The 20049-nt window shown below is 46.5% G+C and overlaps 1 protein-coding gene across 1 annotated transcript in view; it reads right to left on the bottom strand.

The window, feature by feature from the left end:
- Positions 1-20049, bottom strand: part of galntl6 (polypeptide N-acetylgalactosaminyltransferase like 6) — a 1697721-nt gene that overhangs the window by 67044 nt on the left and 1610628 nt on the right. The window lies entirely within an intron of this gene.

The following is a 20049-nucleotide window of genomic DNA, read 5'->3' as shown; positions in this document are numbered from 1 at the left end:
TTTGTACTTTTGTGCTCAGCATTCTGCCACCAGGGGAAATAGTTTCTATTTACCCTATCAACTGCTTTAGTCATCTCAAACACCTCAATTAGATCGCTCCTTAATCTTTAAATATTGACACAGCTGTGCTGCCTCTGCAAATATTGGCACATTTTAGGGACTTAATGTACTTACCTTTGAAAAGAGTCAATTGCTTGAATAATTTTTCAAATTAATTTACGGGTGTGTATGTCACTGGCTGCGCCACCATTTTTGCCCGTCCCTAATTTCCCCAATTAATGAACTGAGAAGGTGGTGAAGAGTTGACATTTTGAACCGCTGCCTTCCCTGTGGTGTAGGAGCATGCATACTGGTTAAATAACTGTAGAAAACAGTTTTTATCATTACACAATATGCTAATCTTCGGCAGTACCACTTTTGCCTTTGAGTCTGAGGGTTGTGGGTTCAAGGCATTATCTAGAACAACCCTCCCAGTGCAGTATAGACGGGGTGCTACACTGTCTGAGATACTGGGTGTGATCGGCCCAGTGACGCGCCAAGGCCATTAAATCTCGCGAGAGGCCTCACTGGGCGGGATCCAGATTGACCTAATTAAGTGAGCAGTTAGGCTCACTGAAATATGCCCGCGCCGGATTCTCCCAAGGCTCGGGAACTAACGCCCGCACCTGGGAGACCTCACCATGGCGCTGTCCAGCACTGGTCCACACAAACGTGGGCAAGGTGTAATGGCAACTGGGAGGGGGGTGTCTCCCGGGCCATCGGAGGCCCCGGGGGGCCGGGCTCTGGGCAGAGTGGTACTCTGGTGCCTCTGTTGCCATGTGGACACCCTGGCAGTGCCAGGCTGGCGGGAGCACTGCCAGGGGGCTAAGCTAGCAGTGCCAAGGTGCTTGGATGCCAGGGGGCCAATGTCAGGGATCGGGCCTGTGGATGCCCTGCCCTTATGAGGCGGGGTGAGGAGGTCTCAAGGATCCACTAACAAATAAGTTGGGAGGGGCGGTCGAGAGATTGGGGCGGCATTTTAAAATGGCTCTTAAGTGAAATTACAGTAAGTGTGGCCTCCCTCGCAGTGGCTACAAAACAACAGCGTCCCGTTTGATAGTGGGATGGTTCTTGGAGCAGCAGGTGCTGACAAACACCCCGTTAAATGTGCCCAAAACAGATTCTGTTTTTTCTCATTAAATTGTGCCCACTATAGTTTGATAAAAAGTTAAAGCAAGAGCCTGTTTTCCCTCTCAGGTAAGAGGTTCCAGGGCACTATGAGGAGGGTGTTGTCCTAGTGTCCTGATCAATATTCAACCCATAACAAGCATCTTAATATTCAGGGATATTTGACTCTTCCGAAAGACAGGAGGGAATGAAAAGGTGGTGGGGTAGCACTGTTAATAAGAGTTGTAATGAGGACAGTTGTGAGAGATGATCTAGACTCGGATGAGGTAGAGTCCTGGAAAGAGACATTGGTAGGTGTTATGTATAGACCTCAAACAGTAGCCACACTGTAGGAAAGGGTACAAATCAACAAATAATAGGAGCATGCAAAAAGAATAGAGCAATAATTATGGGTGACTTTAGTCTTCATGTTGATTGGGTTAATCAAGTTGGAAAGGGTAGCTACAACATCAAATTCATAGAGTGCATTTGGGATAGATTCCTATAGCAATATGTCATGGAGCCAACCAGGGAACAGGTTATCCTGGTTCAGGTAATGGCGAATGAGGCAGGTTTAATAAATGACCTCAGGGTAAAAGATCTCCGAGAGAGTAGTGATTATAACCTGATAAGATTTAATATTCAGCTTGAGAGTGAGAAACCTGGGTCAGAAACAACTGTGTTAAACTTAAATAAAGGGACTGGATGGAAGATTAGCAGGAAAGACTGTAAACAAGCAGCGGCCGATATTTAAGGAGGTAATTCATGATTCTCAGCAAAAAATATATCCCAGTAAAGAAGAAAGATTTTCAGAGAAGGATAAACCAACCACGGTTAACCTAGGAAGTTAAGAAGAGTATTAAGTTGAAAGAAAAAGCATTTAAGGAGGCAAAAGTCATTGATAGCCCCGAAGACTGGGATAAATTCAGAAACCAGCAAAAGAGGACTAAAAAGATAATAAAGAGAGAGAAGATAAACTACAAGAGCAAACTAGCGAGGAATATAGAAACTGACAATAAGAGCTTCTTTAAATATATGCAAGTGAAGAGAGAGGACCCTTAGAAAATGAATCTGGGGAGATAGTTATGGGGAACAAGGAAATGGCAGAGGAGCTAACCAGATGTTTTGCATCAGTCTTTACGGTAGAAGATACTTTGAATGTCCCATTAATACTAAAGAATAGAGGGGGAGCAATTCAAGGAGAGGTGCTCTGATTAAAACATATCGGATTCGTGACAGGGTAAATGCAGAGAGGATTCCCGTCGTGGGATAGTCTGGTCCAGAGGGCACAGTCTCAGAATAAAGTGGGGGGGATGGGGGGGGGGGGGGGGGGGCAATTGAAGATTGAGATGAGGAGGAATTTCTTTTCTCAGAGGGTTGTGAATCTTTGGAACTCCTTTGCCATATAAAGCTGTGGGGGCAGAGTCCCTGTTTAGATTTAAGGCTGAGACAGATAGGTTCTTGATCAGTAAGGGAATCAAGGGTGAGGGGGAAAGGGCAGGAAAGTGGACATGAGGAACATTGGATCAGCCATAATTCTATTGAATGGTGAAGTAGGCTCGAGAGGCCGAACAGTCTATTCCCGTTCCTATTTCTTATGGTCTTTGGTCTTAAATTGATTATATTGTAATTTATTTAATTGAAGTTTGAGACCTTCCTGCACGCAGAATTGGCTTTTGCATTTCCCTGCATTATCCATAGAAAATAGAAGCAGGAAGAGGCCCTTTGAGTTGAAAGGGAGGTGGGGTGAGGGGTGGGGGTTTCTGAGATGAGACCCCTTAAAACTAGATAGCTAGGATAACACTAGAATAGCTCTACAATAGCTAGTTTATTGAGGATTGAGACTAATCATAGAAAGTATACCCAGTAATCATTATTAACCATTAAACATGTATTCTTAGAACGTTGCAGTAACAAGCATTTAAACTCTTGCTAAAAGCAATGGCCGCAATGTACGATGGGATTTAAATTAGCTAACGTGCCCCCTTTTTTAGTCAAATATAATCAGCCCGAAATAATGTGGTCAGCAATAATATAGCCAGCCCAATAAGCAGTTCTTCTCAATAGTCCCAACATCCTGTGCTCAGACAAACCATGGTACAAAGAGGAACCAGCTTCAAAATCATGCGCCCAAACAAATGGTACAGGCAGGAACCGACTGAGATATGGGAAAATGGGAGTAGGGGAGAACAAGACATAATGGATACAAGAGTCCTGGGAAACAACAGATGGCCAGGGAACAGGATGGTGCTAAATCATGAGCTGATCACACAGTCACCATGCTGCTCAAAGTAAAATTCATTGGTCAAGGTAAAATCGACAGCTACACAAGGATTGGATAGAGTCCAACTGGGGTGGGCTACTGATTTTTGGAAATTGTATAACTGTTGCACCTGAAACAATGTAACGCAGAGTGGTTTTGGCATTTATCCAAATCACTCTCCCTCGAACGTTGACCAAGCTTGGAAAATAAAGCCGCCTTAACCAGTGTTGATGTATCCGCAGGTCTTTGTGTTTAGCTGAGCCTAACTAAGCCTAGGGAGGATTCCAGCTCAGTACTCAGTCCCTGAAATCGCTCCGACATGAGCCTTTGTAAGGTAGTTCAATGGCTGTAAAACACTTTGGGGTATGCTGAATTCACGAGAAGTGCTATCCAAATGCAATATTTCTGTTAATAATAAACATGTTGAAAGAAAGTAAAAAAGAACCTCTTTGTCACACCACGATGTTTTGTCTCCTGGCTGCAATCATGAGATGATCATTGTTGGAGCTGACATTGAGTTCAACAGCTTCAAACTGTGGACTCTCTCCTCCACCTTCACCACATTTTTATTTCTATCAATTTATATATTTTCTTCCGTTGATTTGTTTTTCCCTCACCTTTGTCCCCCCCCCTCCCCCCACCCCACTTGGGCCATCTGTCCCCAGTTGCCCTTTGACACACTGTTCACCGTTCTGCCATTCACACATTCTAATCTCTTTATGTTGTGCCACTGTCAGCGCACTTCTTAGCCTTAATCACCCCCTGTTTACATTCCTTTTCTCTTTCTATCTATGACATCTTTGTCAATCTCCACCCATCGTTGGCCGTCTATCCAGCCCCACTACTCTACAACCCACCCCCACTACAGTGTAAATCTGACCCCATTTCCAGTTCTCCCCAGCTTTGACAGAGAGTCACCCAGACTCAAAACGTTAGCTCCCTCCTCTCTCCACAGATGCTGTCAGACCTGCTGAGATTGACCAGTATTTTCTGTTTTTGTTTCAGATTTCAGCATCCGCAGTGATTTGCTATAATCGAATGAGTGTTTGAATTTGGGTGCTGTGCAGACGTGGGACGATTGTGATGCAAAGTTGAATCTTTTGCCTCCTGCATTGTCGTTCCTTTGTTTTCTTTCAGCTTTAAACTGTCATTTTGAAATATTGCAATCATTGGGAGGGGCAAGGTTTAGAGTAGATGTACGAGGCAAGTTTTTTACGCAGAGGGTAGTGGGTGCCTGGAACTTGCTACCGGAGGAGGTGGTGGAAGCAGGGACGATAGTGACATTGAAGGGGCATCTTGACAAATACATGAATAGCATGGGAATAGAGGGATACGGACCCAGGAAGTGTAGAAGATTGTAGTTTAGTCGGGCTGCATGGTCGGCACGGGCTTGGAGGGCTGAAGGGCCTGTTCCTGTGCTGTACATTTCTTTGTTCTTTGTTCTTGTTCTTTGTAATTGGAGCCAACTTGCCTAAGGCTGCTGTTCCAAAATTGCCTTGTGCTAATTTTGTTTTTGCATGGTATTTCAGTGCTGATGGCCTTCAGGTGCACTTCCAGATTACCATTCGGAGGATTGGTGTTAACTCACTGTCAGGTAGAACTGTTTCTCTCAAAGCTCAGTCTGACTTGGACTGCTGAGATTTCATTCCAAATTAACCTGGGGAGATAGAGCAGCATACAGAACATTCTGCTGGGTGACAATGACATGAAAGAAATGCAACACTGTATGTTCCAAAACTCTATTTTAAATGGATTTTCTGTGCAGCCAAAAGGGATGGCTTCTACAAGACACATGACCACAGAGTTGCCTCTTTGTCGGCGCAGTCTTGGAGGGCCGAAGGACCTGTTCCTGTGCTGTAATTTTTCTTTGTTCTTTGTTCTGAGAGCTACCACCAGGAGTTACAAGAACAAAATACCTCCTCCACTTAGCCTGTGGAATCTCACGCCTCATTGTACAGACACCATGGGCGGGATTTACCGGCTGTCCACACCGGCGCACGGTTTCCCGGCGATGAGGAGTGTTGTCACCCGGAAATACCATTGACAACGGGGGGTTGGTTGATCCCGCTGGCGGGCTGCCTCCGCCGCCGAAAAATACGCGGCATGGTGGTCGGTAAATCCCGCCCCTTATAATCAACAAAAGCAGAGATGGGTGCAGCCAAACTGGTTCCCTGATCAAAACTGTCACAAAAGAGAGATGCTCAGAACCACCTATCTCTCTCCTAACGAAGAACAACTGGCCAGAAACATAGAAACTGATTTTTTCTTCTTCATTCGTTTGTGGCATGTGGGCATTGCTGGGTCAGCATTTATTGCCCATCCCGGAGGACATTTTAGAGTCACCCACATTGCTGTGGGTCTGGAGACACATGGAGGCCAGACCAGGTAATCCTTCCATTCATGAACCAGATAGGTTTTTACAACAATCAAAAATGGTTTCGTGATAATCATTAAAATTTTAGTTCCAGATTTTTATTGAATTCAAATTTCATCTGCCATGGTGAGATTCGGACCCGGGTCTCCAGAGCATGACCCTGGGGCTCTGGATTATTAGTCCTCCCCTTATTGTTAATCATAGAAACCTTACAGTGCAGAAAGAGGCCATTCAACCCATTGAATCTGCACCGACCCTCTGAAAGAGTGCCCTACCCGGGCCTACACCCTATCCCCAGAACCTAGTAACCCCACCTATCCTTTTGCACACTAAGGGACAATTTATCATGGTTAATCCAGTTTAGCTAAGCTTTGGACCATGGGAGGAAACCGGAGCACCCGGGGGAAACCCGCGCAGACACAGGGAGAATGTACAAACTCCACGCAGTCACCCAAGGCTAGAATCAAACCCGGGTCCCTGGCACTGTGAGACAGGAGTGCCGCCCACTATGCCACCGTGCTGTCCCACATTAAGCTGCAATTAACCATTAATGGGACATGTCAGGTGACCCAAGCTTCTGGCTTTTTTTGGTGCAACTTTCTGAAAAAATGACAAAAGTGTCACTTTCGTCACGGAAACCGGTGTGAATGTCGGCGGTCTAGCGAAAACAAAAATCCCACATGAAAGATGTCATGCCTGTGTTGCGAAGCGTCTGATCCGCCCATACCAGGGAGTTATCTGAGCACCTCAATCAAGGGGACACTGAATTTAATCAGCTCCACAGCACTGGCTCACAGTCAGGTCAGGAGGGTGGCAGTGAAGGAACCTGCTCCGTTTCACAGAGACAGCCCTCACCCATCTGATTGAGGCCGTGGAGGAGAGAAGGGGAGGAATCCACCCTCAGCCCGCCTGGAGACTCTCCAGCCTGATAATGAACCCTGCCTGGGAAACAGTGGCAGCACTGGTGAGTGGCAGCATCCTCCACAAGAGGACAGGGGGAGGGGGGGCAATGTCAATGGAAGTTGAATGACCTATTCCGTTCTGCCAGGGTAACTGCTGCCTGTCTTCTCTTTGCACACCACCTTGCCATCACCCCTTCGAATCTCACCCCGTCCTCTGCACCCCCTCCAGCGCAATCACGTCCTTCCAATGATGTGGCGACCAGAACCACACACGATATTCCATCTGTGGCCTAACCAATGGGGACCTCCCATTCATAGTGTATATCCTCCCCTTATTAGACCTCCTGAAATGCATCACCTCACACTGATGAGGATTAAGTTCCATCTCCATTTGTTCTGCTCTTCTGAGTTATTCACAATGTGAGTTTGCTGTGGGTTATTATTAAATTGGATCACCAATTTAGGAAAACACGCCACCATGTACTTCAAAACTAATTCAAAACACCTTCTGCTGATGGACAGGTGGTGAGAGGAAATTAGTGCCATTTGTTTGTTTCTCTCCCATCTGTAACAATTCTTTTTATAATCTTTGAAGGGGCAGGAATAGCTGATATGGCTGCAGGATCCTGAGCTTTACAGGCAGAGGCACAGAGTACAAATGTGATCAAGTTGTATTCATTCTTTTTGAATCACAGGTTAAAGCTTGGCTAGAGTATTGGGCCCAATGTTAGGCCTCCCACTTTAAGAAGTATGTCAAGGCCTTGCAGAGGGTGCAGAGGAGAGAAGGAGATTAGTAATGAGGGACTCCCGTTTGCCTGGAGAGACGGAGAATGGAAAAGGTTAAGGAAAGTGCTGTAACCTGTCCGGATCCTATTGGGTAGGGACAATTGTTTACCCCGTGGATTTCATTTTAGTCTAGTGGCAATCCCGTCATACAAAAAAAAAGCAATTACAAAACGATTACATTAAACAATAAACAGGCGACAATTCAATGACATTCCACCTTTACAAAGGAGACAAACAAAATAACAGAACAATGACATGAGGCAACAGTGTAATGAAGGTGCCAGCATCCAAATCAACCCACCGCTCTCTCTCACCCCTTGCAGCTCCTTTTTTTTAAGAAAGTATTTTATTGAGGCATTTTCAACAATAACATCCAACAGAACCCACAACGAAATAACTATTGTCGTGATCTGCATATCTGTATGTACACAAAGGGTAAATATAAATACACTACAACTAAGTAATCACTAGAGGGAGCACTAGAGATGTATAAATAGACAGACGGAAGCCAGGATCACCTTCTTCACAGGAACAGCAGCTAGTGACAAGACACAGGCAGACAGCTCAGCACCGGTGTACTTCTTAATCAATCATGTTCATGTAATGTCTAGTTTAAGCTCTGGAGAGAGAACAATGAAATGAATGAATGAAAATCGCTTATTGTCACAAGTAGGCTTCAAATGAAGTTACTGTGAAAAGCCCCTAGTCGCCACATTCCGGCACCTGTTCGGGGAGGCTGTTACGGGAACCCCGCATTCCCAACTTACTCAATAAAGCATTTACTTCAACTGGAAGACGACGAGCATTATTCGGGCATAAGAAATAGCTACTGTTCCTGTGAAGAGAGTGATCCTGGCTTTCATCTGTCTATTTATACATCTCGAGTGCTCCCTCTAGTGGTTATTTAGTTGTAGTGTACTTGGCAGCTATGATTACTTAGAAGGGGCGAGAAAGCATCCCTTCCCCATTTTCAGTCTGGCAGCAGGCCAGCCACAACTTCCCCTTGCCTCACTCCAGGTCAAAAGGGGCAACATCAAGCAGACCCACAGCCTCCAGGTTGCTGCAGTATTATCCAAGTCACCACTCCTCTCCCCCTGGCTCTGAAAAAGCACCCCTCTCCCTCATCCAGTCCGATACCAGACCAGCCAATATCTCCCCATTGTCTGGACTCACTCCAGGTCAAAGAAGCAGAAGGGGCAGAAAATAGAAATTAAGCTTACACCACCCACGGAAAGCAGGAAAATGCAGAAGGCACAACCTGCAGCCACCCGGGCAATGGGGAATTTGACCTCCCCGAGAAGGGGGCGGGGTAATCGTTAACAGCTGTATAAATAAAGCCGGCCAATATGGCACTGGCTAGAGAGAGAGCCAGTCGTGAACTATTGGTGCTGTGTAAATATTGTTGTTAATAAAAGTCACTTACTGTTTGACTCAACAAATACGTGCAGGACTCTTCATGGCCCCCACAAAAGATACATTTCACAGAGGTGTTTTCATCCTTGTTTTCAAATTCTGCCATGGCCTCATTCCTCCCGATCTCTGTAACCTCCACCAGTCCTAGAGTCCTTGCGTTCCTCCAATTCCACCTTCGTGTTTTAATCACCCTTGGCAGCTATGTTTTTGGCTGCTTGGGCCCTAGACTCTGAAACTCCCTTCAAAAACCCCTCTGCCCCTCTCTTCTCCTTTATGCCACTTCTGGACACCTACATCTTGGACCAAACTTTATGTCATCTGCCCTAATATGTGGCACAATGTCAAATTCTCTTTGGTAATGCTCCTGTGGAAGGTCCTGGCAAAATGTTACCATGGGACTGGTTTAGCAGAGTGGGTTAAACAGCTGGCTTGTAAAGCAGAACAAGGCCAGCAGCGCGGGTTCAATTCCCGTACCGGCCTCCCCGAATAGGTGTCGGAATGTGGCAACTAGGGGCTCTTCACAGTAACTTAATTGAAGCCTACTTGTGACAATAAGCTATTATTATTCTTAAGATGCTGGAAAGATGCGAGTTGTTGTGTTCAACATTCTGAGGGGCCTTGAGAGAGTACATAGGGAAAAACTATTTTCACTCGCAGAAACGTCTGATTTAAAGTGTGAAATAAGAGAGACAGGGTTTTACAGCACAGAAAGAGGCCCTTCAGCCCATCGTGTCTGTGCCAGCCATCAGGAATCTATCTATTCTAACCCAGGGGCCAGTTTAGCTCACTTGACTGGACAGCTGGTTGTGATGCAGAGCGAGGCCAGCAGCGTGGGTTCAATTCCCGTACCGGCTGAGGTTATGCACCTTGCCTGAGGTGTGGTGATCCTCAGGTTAAATCACCACCAGTCAGCTCCCCCCACCCTCAAAGGTCACCTGGGACTGTGGCGACTTTACCGTTACCATATATTCTAATCCCATTTTTCAGTACCTTGTGTGCTATGGCATTTCAAGTGCTCTTCCAGATGCGAGAGATTAAAGAGAATTTAGTGTACCCAATGAGTTCTTATGATCTAAACTGCACTGTTCCGAAAGAGTATTCAAAATAGATTTTTTGGTAATTTACAAAATGCTATTGAATATATATTTGGAAAATATAAAGCGTTGGTGATAACTTGTGCACAAAGTTTGCTATGTGATAGGAGGCAAATAGTGTTGAATGGATTTAAACAAAAGGTTGGCAGTTAACTGTTCCCAGTTGCAATCTCCATGGTAACACTGTGGTGAAATACATCACTGTAAGTACACAAAGGGTTAATGTACATACACTACACCTAGCTAGACACTAGAGGGAACACCAGAGACATGACACACAGACAGTCAACCATTAGGTCAGTAAGACAGGACACGACCAATGGGCAGTCACGATACACACAGAGGTGACACTACCACAGGAGGGCATTACACCAACCCATATAAAAGGACACATCACACATGCTCAGTCTCTTTCCAGTGGAGGCACTCAGTGAGTACACACAAGATTGATTGTAACAGACAGGTTCGTCAGTCTGAGTAGCTATAGCAGGATTAACAGTAGTGTCGAATCCAAGTAGGAGAATTGTTACTCGTTTAATAAACGTGTTAAAGCTATCTCCAAGTCTGAACCTTCCTTTGTCAGAGTGCACGTCAAGGAAGCAGCTTATGCTACGTCAAGAGCTGTGAAGAAGGCCTATGGTGTGCTCGCGTTCATTAACAGAGGGATTGAATTTAAGATCCGTGAGGTGATGATGCAGCTGTACAAAACTTTGGTAAGGCCACATTTGGAGTACTGTGTACAGTTCTGGTCACCTCATTTTAGGAAGGATGTGGAAGCTTTGGAAAAGGTGCAAAGAAGATTTACCAGGATGTTGCCTGGAATGGAGAGTAGGTCTTACGAGGAAAGGTTGAGGGTGCTAGGCCTTTTCTCATTAGAACGGAGAAGGATGAGGGGCGACTTGATAGAGGTTTATAAGATGATCAGGGGAATAGGATAGAGTAGACAGTCAGAGACTTTTTCCCCGGGTGGAACAAACCATTACAAGGGGACATAAATTTAAGGTGAAAGGTGGAAGATATAGGAGGGATATCAGAGGTAGGTTCTTTACCCAGAGAGTAGTGGGGGCATGGAATGCACTACCTGTGGAAGTAGTTGAGTCGGAAACATTAGGGACCTTCAGCAGCTATTGGATAGGTACATGGATTACGGTAAAATGATATAGTGTAGATTTATTTGTTCTCAAGGGCAGCACGGTAGCATTGTGGATAGCACAATTGCTTCACAGCTCCAGGGTCCCAGGTTCGATTCCAGCTTGGGTCACTGACTGTGCGGAGTCTGCACGTCCTCCCCGTGTCTGCGTGGGTTTCCTCCGGGTGCTCCGGTTTCCTCCCACAATCCAAAGATGTGCAGGTTAGGTGAATTGGCCAATGATAAATTGCCCTTAATGTCCAAATTGCCCTTGGTGTTGGGTGAAGGTGTTGAGTTTGGGTGGGGTGCTCTTTCCGGGGGCCGGTGCAGACTCGGGGGGCCGGGTGGCCTCCTTCTGCACTGTAAATTCAATGATAATCTATGATTAATCTAGGACAAAGGTTTGGCACAACATCGTGGGCCGAAGGGCCTGTTCTGTGCTGTATTTTCTATGTTCTATGTTCTATGTTCTATAACAAAACATGATACCAGTGAGTAACTGTTTAAATCCATATAGTTACAACTCAGCAAACAGTGACAACCAGCAATAACACCCAGCAAAATGATCGAGATTTTGGTTCCACAGCGGCTCAGGTGCCACGGCAATCTCAGTGCAAACTGGTGTTGGTTCAGGCAGAGATTCGAGAAATACCTGGTAGCGTCCGACTTAGATGGCGTGGCGGATGCAGAAAAAATAGAGCTTGTACTTACCTTCGCGGGTCCAGAAGCAGCTGAAATCTTCCAGACCTTCAAATACTCAAAGGGGCAAAACAGGAGCGACTTCCAAGCAGTCCAGGACAAATTCCAAGAATTCTGCGAGGAACATACACGAAGAAAAGGTAAAAGAGGTGCCAAAACTCACCACGAGGTAGACTTGCAGCAACGAACGGCAGTTTTGAATTGCAGCCATCTTGGAAAAGGTGCTGCACATGCGCAGTTGCGCGAAGAGCACACAGAACGGGAAGGTCCGTTTGCGCATGCGCGAGAAGCCACGCATGCGCAATTGTGAAAAAGGCCCCAAGTAAAGGAACAGTGATCTGTGCATGCGCAATCGCTTTCTACGTACTACGTCACAAGCGTCGTGATGTCAAAGGCCCCTGACCACGCCCACTTAAAGGGGAAATGTCCCAAAACACGGGAATTTTTTTTTTAAACCCGTAAAACCCGATTCTTTCACCTGGAACGACAGCACAATGCCTGAAATTCGACCAGTAGCTGAAAGTAACCTCCGCAGAACCCTGCAACAAGCAGTTAACGCTGCCCAAAGAGATGATACAGTCCTTGAAGACTATGACTCAGACTTTGAATTCTTCTTTGGACCTCGTGAGCCCAATGCCAGATCCAACACAAAACGTGATGATATAGTCCTAGAAGACAATGACTGGGTAGCATGGTAGCACAAGTGGATAGCACAATTGCTTCACAGCTCCAGGGTCCCAGATTCGATTCCCCACTGGGTCACTGTCTGTGCGGAGTCTGCATATCCTCCCCGTGTGTGCGTGGGTTTCCTCCGGGTGCTCCGGTTTCCTCCCACAGTCCAAAGTTGTGCAGGTTAGGTGGATTGGCCATGATAAATTGCCCTTAGTGTCCAAAATTGCCCTTAGTGTTGGGTGGGGTTACTGGGTTATGGGGATAGGGTGGAGGTGTTGACTCGGGTAGAGTGCTCCTTCCAAGAGCTGGTGCAGACTCGATGGGCCGAATGGCCTCCTTCTGCACTGTAAATTCTATGATGACTCAGACGAAGATTTCACCTTGGGTAGCTACCCCAGTACCAAATCCAAACCGCAACTAGACGTGTTGTACATTGACGACCCCGACGACGAGTTCTTCGGATTGGGGAATCTTCAGCCCAGCATATACGACATCCCGACTCGTGAGTGCAGGATGATGCTGCGGCCTGACGCCAAGAGACAGAGAGCGGTACAAGCCCGCAGAGAGCGGCCTGCTGCCACACAGAGAGTGGTCCACGCACCACGAAGGGTCCAAGCCTCCATGGCAAGCTCATGGACAGACTCCACGATAGAGGCAACGCAAGACTCCAGAGCGCAGTCCTTGCATCAACAAGAAATGATTTCCACAGAGAGACCAATGCACGATTCCACACAAGGACCGCTGCAAGACTCCACAGAGGGAATGACACAAGCCTCCACAGCGAGCTCGTGGACAGCTTCCACGATAGAAGCAATGCAAGACTCCAAAGCACAGTCCTTGCATGAACAAGACCATGAGGGTCTAGCAACCTCCTCTGAGCAACCAGCAGCAGACAATGCAAGTCTGCCATGCTCATGTGAACAACAGAAAGACTATGACAGTCTACCACGCTCAAGTGTACAGCAAGCAGACTATGACAGTCCACCCAGATTATTTGAGCCACCAGAAGAAGACTCTGACAGTCTACCCAGCTCAAGTGAACGACAAGAACACACTGAGGCTCCACCCACTGTATGTGCGACAAGTGACGACGGCATCCCACTTCCCATACCAGATGTGCAACGGGACAGACCTCAGCTAGTGTGTACAGAGGCACTCGACAATCACAGTGAGACTATTAGTGACGCAGGTGACACCACGTTACGTCAAACCTCATTCGCTCGAGCCTCTCCACAAGCAAATGCATTCCTGAATGTTTTGAATCCGGACGTGGAGCATCAAGAAACCTCAGCTGACACAGATGAACCAGAAAGGGCTCCAGACGGGGAGCATTGACAAGCGAAAACTGACTCAGGTGAAACAGACCAGACTCCAGACTGGGAGCATCCACCAGCCAAAGCTGATTCAAGTACGCCGGACATGACTCCAGACGGGGAGCGCCGCAAACTCAGTGACGGCACGCTCAAGAAAACAGCAGATGCCACAAAGCACGCTGACACGAGTAACTGTGTGAAGGGCTCGTATTATCCACAGTGTGGTCCTTGAGCGCAGCAAACACGACAACAAAACCAACCAACACAACAACAACATCAAAGACGTACCAAAGGCAATAGCGTTGACAAGTACGACAAACACAACACCAATGGACAACGACTGGTACAACATGGTACAACTCTGCCCATGAGGGACACTGTTACTGCTTAGCTCAGTACAATGACATGCCATGGCAGGACGATGCATCTTACCAATTCACGTTTGCTGCACTATCAACAGGCAACCTGGCTTTCAGGACAGATGTCGTCAAGAATTACCACCACAAGCATTGAAAGAAAAATAAGAGTCCAAATCTGACAACGAAGTGATTTGACCACTTCTTGGTTCCTTCAGCACAGGGACACTGAGGGCGTTTACAATGCAATACCACCATCAACATCACCAACTCACCAACCAAACAAGAAAGCCACTCGACCATAATAATTAATGAACTTTGGACTCATGCATATGATTTGGACTTATTGTTTAATGATCACTGTTGTTATAACTTGTACAGAGTATCACTCATCTACCTAGTTTGTTCAATTTTCTTCAATACTGTACAGAGAATATGTAACATGAAAAAAGGGGGGATGTGGTGATATACATCACTGTAAGTACACAAAGGGTTAATGTACATACACTACACCTAGCTAGACACTAGAGGGAACACCAGAGACATGACACACAGGCAGTCAACCAATAGGTCAGTAAGATAGGACACGACCAATGGGCAGTCACGATACACACAGAGGTGACACTACCACAGGAGGGCATTACACCAACCCATATAAAAGGACACATCACACATGCTCAGTCTCTTTCCAGTGGAGACACTCAGTGAGTACAGACACAGGGTTGATTGAGCATCACACCCACTACGTGGATTGTAGCAGACTGGTTTGTCAGTCTGAGTAGCTATAGCAGGATTAACAGTAGCGTCGAATCCAAGTAGGAGCATTGTTTATAGTTTAATAAACGTGTTAAAGCTATCTCCAAGTCTGAACCTTCCTTTGTCAGAGTTCTCATCAAGGAAGCAGCTTATGCTACGTCAAGAGCATAACAAAACAAACACGTCTACCAATCAGTGTTCATTTGCAAACCAATCAACACCCTCTTCTCATGCAGTGTAAATTGTTGTTCACTTTGAGATTGGGCATTCTTACAAATCCGTTCTGATGAGTGCAAAATGAAAAGCTTTGACAGCCTGGCAGTCTTTTTAGCAATACTAAATGGGTTTTCTGCTGACTGAACGGAAGTATGCAATTGGGCTCCCAGAATTTGGTGTTGGTCTCATTGCTATTCCGGTTATATATAAATGAGCAGGATTTGGGTGTAGAGTGTACAATTTTGAACTTTGAGCATAATACAGAACTTGGTCACATAGTACATAGTGAACCTGATGTAGTAGCAGACGTCTAGATGATATTGATGTGCTGGTGAAGTGGGCAGACAAATGGCAGATGCAAATTAATGTGGATAAATGGGAAAAGGGATTCTCTTTGGGAGAAACAGTATAATGTAAATGGCACTATTTTAAGGTTGGGAAGGTGCTTGTGCACAAACAGTTGGATTTGTGGGTGCATATTCACACGTCTTTTAACTGGCAGGGCTGGTTGACAAGGCAGTTAAAAAGCATATGGGATTAAGCTTTGTAAATAGGGGCACTGAGTACAAAAGGCAAGGAAGCCGTGCTAAACTTTCACAAATCCCAGATTCGGATTTGTCTGGAGGATTGTATATTAGAACATAGAACATATGGCCAATCCACCTAACCTGCACGTTTTTGGACTGTGGGAGAAACCGGAGCACCCGGAGGAAACCCACGCAGACACGGGGAGAACGTGCAGACTCCACACAGACAGTGACCCAGCAGGGAATCGAACCTGGGACCCTGGAGCTGTGAAGCCACAGTGCTATCCACTTGTGCTACCGTGCTGCCCTGAACAGGCGCTGGAGTGTGGCGACTAGGGGCTTTTCACAGTAACTTCATTGCAGTGATAATGTAAGCCTACTTGTGACACTAATTAAGACATCTGGGCACCCTGCTTTAGGATGTAGGCCAAGGCCCCGGAGAGCGTACAGCGAATGTTTACCGGGAAGATTGCAGGGAAGAGGAAATTCTGTGGAGGGAATGATGTACGTGAGCAGAGAAGATTATGTGGCGATCTCATAATGGGTGTCACGGTAGCACAGTGGTTAGCACTGTTGCTTCACAGCGCCAGAGTCCCAGGTTTGATTCCTGGCTTGGGTCACTGTCTGTGCGGAGTCTGCACGTTCTCCCTGTGTTTGCGTGGGTTTCCTCTGGGTGCTCCGGTTTCCTCCCACAAGTCCCGAAAGACGTGCTGTTAGGAAATTTGGACATTCTGAATTCTCCCTCTGTGTACCCGAACAGACGCCGGAGTGCGGCGGCTAGGGGCTTTTCACAGTAACTTCATGGCAGTGTTAATGTAAGCCTACTTGTGACACGAATAAAGATTATTATTATTACTACTACTGGTATTTAGAATTATGAGGGATATTGACCGAGAAATAGGGATAAATCCCCCCCCCCCCCCCCCCCACCACCACCACCACCACCCCCATCATGGTATGTTTTCTGATGGCGAAAAAACTTGAGGAGAAGTGAGGAGAATTTTGTTTTCGGAAAGGGAGTTGTTAAGACCTGGAACTCACTATCACAAAAGTGGGTGAAACCAGATTTAACAGGAACTTTCAGAAGGAAATGGATATGGCCTTGTAGACGATTGGTTTTCAGGGTATGGGAAAAATGCTGGGGTGTGGGACTAGATTGCAAAGCTCTTTTTAGGTTCAACCACAATGTGTTAAGTGCCCTCCTGCTGCACTGTAAAATCTTATGATTATCTACATGCGAAAAGGCAAGAACGTCGGAGCTATGATGAATGGTCAGGTGAATGGGAATGTTTGTTTAGTTCTTCCAAGGAGCCAGCACAAACATGATGGGCCAATTGGCCTCCTTCTCTGATTCTATGATGTCTGTCAAACATAACTTAGTTCTGTTTTGTGTGGTCAGGAAGTGTTGCAGTAGAACATGGTTCTGTGCATATAGATCTCTGCCATATTTAATGGACCAACTAGGGTGACGCTGGGTCAGCGAGTGACTCCCGATCACACGATGGCCCGGATTGTTTGGATGGAGGATATTCCTCCGGCGATCACATTAGTAGCGATACTCATTACCCTTGTGGTGAACCATTGTATTAGGGGATATAAGTTAGGACCCGCACTACAGGTTCGCCAGTAGCCCCTGCTGGCTGGCTCCGCCCACTAAGAACTGTATAAATATGCATGACCTCCATTGCCCTGCCATTTCGGCAGCTGCAGCAGGAGGCCACGCATCTGACTGCAATAAAGCCACAGTTGTACCCAATCCGCGTCTTTGTGCAATTGATTGCGCATCAACCCTGAAGCCATTTAATGCTCGAAAGATGGTTAATTGGGTGGAGGCGGGATTTCTGTCTCTCACTCGGGACGAAGTCCCCCCTCCGAGAGCCGCTGGTTAATGTGATTGGCTTAAACCTCTCTTGCCCCTGCAATGTCTGAAGCAGTCCCCGAACATAAGACCTGGGAGTCCAGGACTAGGTTAACTTTGGGAGTTAAGAAGAAGCCTGGAAGGGTGGCAAAATGGGGTAGGAGTGTTGGTGGAGATGCCAGGGAGGAGGAAGCACCTACAATGACCAGATCATTTGGTGAGTTGGAGGTGGGGGGCAGTGAATGGGTGGTGGTTGGGGTTGGTGAGGGAGCGCCTGGTGCTAAAAGGATGACCCTTCCTGTTTGAGGCCTAAGCAAGGTAACATTTTGGGCTTCCCCACATCACTGAACTCCTCCCAGCAAGCTGAAAATAGAGGCTGGGTGGGAAACGGTCCTTTAGTGGTCAGTAATTGGCCACTTAAGGGCCTCAACTGGGACAAGGGTAGAGAGCTGGCCCTGGCCTTAACCCAGCGTATATTTGCAGAGTGGTCGAGGAGGGGTAAATACTCGCCTTTCATTGCTTATTGATAAATTACAGTGTACTTGGAGGGAGAACAATAACTTATTGACTGCAGAAGTGACAATAATCTGGGTTTGTTATCCAATGAAGGGTACCCCTGGCCAAAGCAGAGTTTGGGAGAGTTGACCCCTGTCTCCACAAGCTGGGACAGGGAAATACAGCTTCATGAAGCAGGTGGCCTTGCGATGTATTGGGGTGGGGGGAGTCGCTACTGCATGCCAGATTAATGCCGGGGGGGGGGGGCAAAAATATTGTCCACTATGGGGCCGTTCCTTATTAAAATTGGTTGCCTGCTCCCATTCTCTGCAGGCAGGACCGCAATGGGGGTGCATACCAAAATGGAATTTTGTCCTTCATTGCTAGAGGGATGGAGTTTAAGACTAGGGAGGTTATGCTGCAATTGTATAAGGTGTTAGTGAGGCCACACCTGGAGTATTGTGTTCAGTTTTGGTCTCCTTACTTGAGAAAGGACGTACTGGCACTGGAGGGTGTGCAGAGGAGATTCACTAGGTTAATCCCAGAGCTGAAGGGGTTGGATTACGAGGAGAGGTTGAGTAGACTGGGACTGTACTCTTTGGAATTTAGAAGGATGAGCGGGGATCTTATAGAAACATATAAGATTATGAAGGGAATAGATAGGATAGATGCGGGCAGGTTGTTTCCACAGGCGGGTGAAAGCAGAACTAGGGGGCATAGCCTCAAAATAAGGGGAAGTAGATTTAGGACTGAGTTTAGGAGGAACTTCTTCACCCAAAGGGTTGTGAATCTATGGAATTCCTTGCCCAGTGAAGCAGTAGAGGCTCCTTCATTAAATGTTTTTAAGATAAAGATAGATAGTTTTTTGAAGAATAAAGGGATTAAGGGTTATAGTGTTCGGGCCGGAAAGTGGAGCTGAGTCCACAAATGATCAGCCATGATCTCATTGAATGGCGGAGCAGGCTCGAGGGGCCAGATGGCCTACTCCTGCTCCTAGTTCTTATGTTCTTATGGCTTCCAGCTATTTTCCTGGCCCTGGTCAAGATATTTATACAATTTGTTTGGAAATCAATGCCGTGGGATGGGGAGGGGGGGGGGGGGGGCTCAAGGGGTGACAGAGGAGACTACTCGTGGACTTGTGTCTCCAAAAGTAAAGACCTGCATTTCCATAGTGTCTTTGGGGAAAGATGGTTACGGGACCTGTAACCCAGAGACCCAGGCTATTGCTCTAGGAACATAGGTTAAATCCCACTAGGGTAGTAGGTTGAATTTGAATTCAATTCATGAAATAGTCAGAGACTTTTCCCCAGGGTAGAGGGGTCAGTTACTAGGGGGCATAGGTTTGAGTTGCGAGGGGCAAGGTTTAGAGTAGATGTACGAGGTAAGTTTTTTACGCAGAGGGGAGTGGGTGCCTGGAACTCGCTGCCGGAGGAGGTGGTGGAAGCAGGGACGATAGTGACGTTTAAGGGGCGTCTTGACAAATACATGAATAGGATGGGAATAGAGGGATACAGACCCCAGAAGTGTAGAAGATTTTAGTTTAGATGGGCAGCATGGTCGGCGCAGGCTTGGAGGGCCGATGGGCCTGTTCCTGTGCTGTACTTTTCTTTGTTCTTTGTTAAATCTGTAATTGAAAGCTAGCCTCAGTAATGGTGCCGATTGAACTATTTGTTGATTGTTGTAAAAACCCATCTGCTTCACTAGTGTCCTTTAGGGAAGGAAATCTGCCAAACTTACCTTCCCTGGCCTATATGTGACTCCAGACCCACAGCAATGTGGTTGGCTCTTAAATGCCCTCTGTAATGGCCTAGCAAGCCACTCTGTTCAAGGGCAATTAAGGATGGGCCCAAAACACTGGCTTTGACAGCAACACCCACATCCCATGAAAGAATAAAGAAAACAAAAATGTAAAGGCATCCTAAAATGGTTTACAGTCAATTAAGTACTTTTGAACCGTAGTCACTTTTGGAATGTAGCTTATACAGCAACCATTCAGCGCACAGCAAGCTCCCATAACCAGCAATGTGCTAATGATCAGATGACCTAATTA

Source organism: Scyliorhinus torazame, chromosome 9, assembly GCF_047496885.1.
Source record: "Scyliorhinus torazame isolate Kashiwa2021f chromosome 9, sScyTor2.1, whole genome shotgun sequence".
Lineage (NCBI taxonomy): Eukaryota > Metazoa > Chordata > Chondrichthyes > Carcharhiniformes > Scyliorhinidae > Scyliorhinus > Scyliorhinus torazame.
Note: the sequence above shows the minus strand (reverse complement) of the source record. Positions and strands in the feature narration are given on the sequence as shown.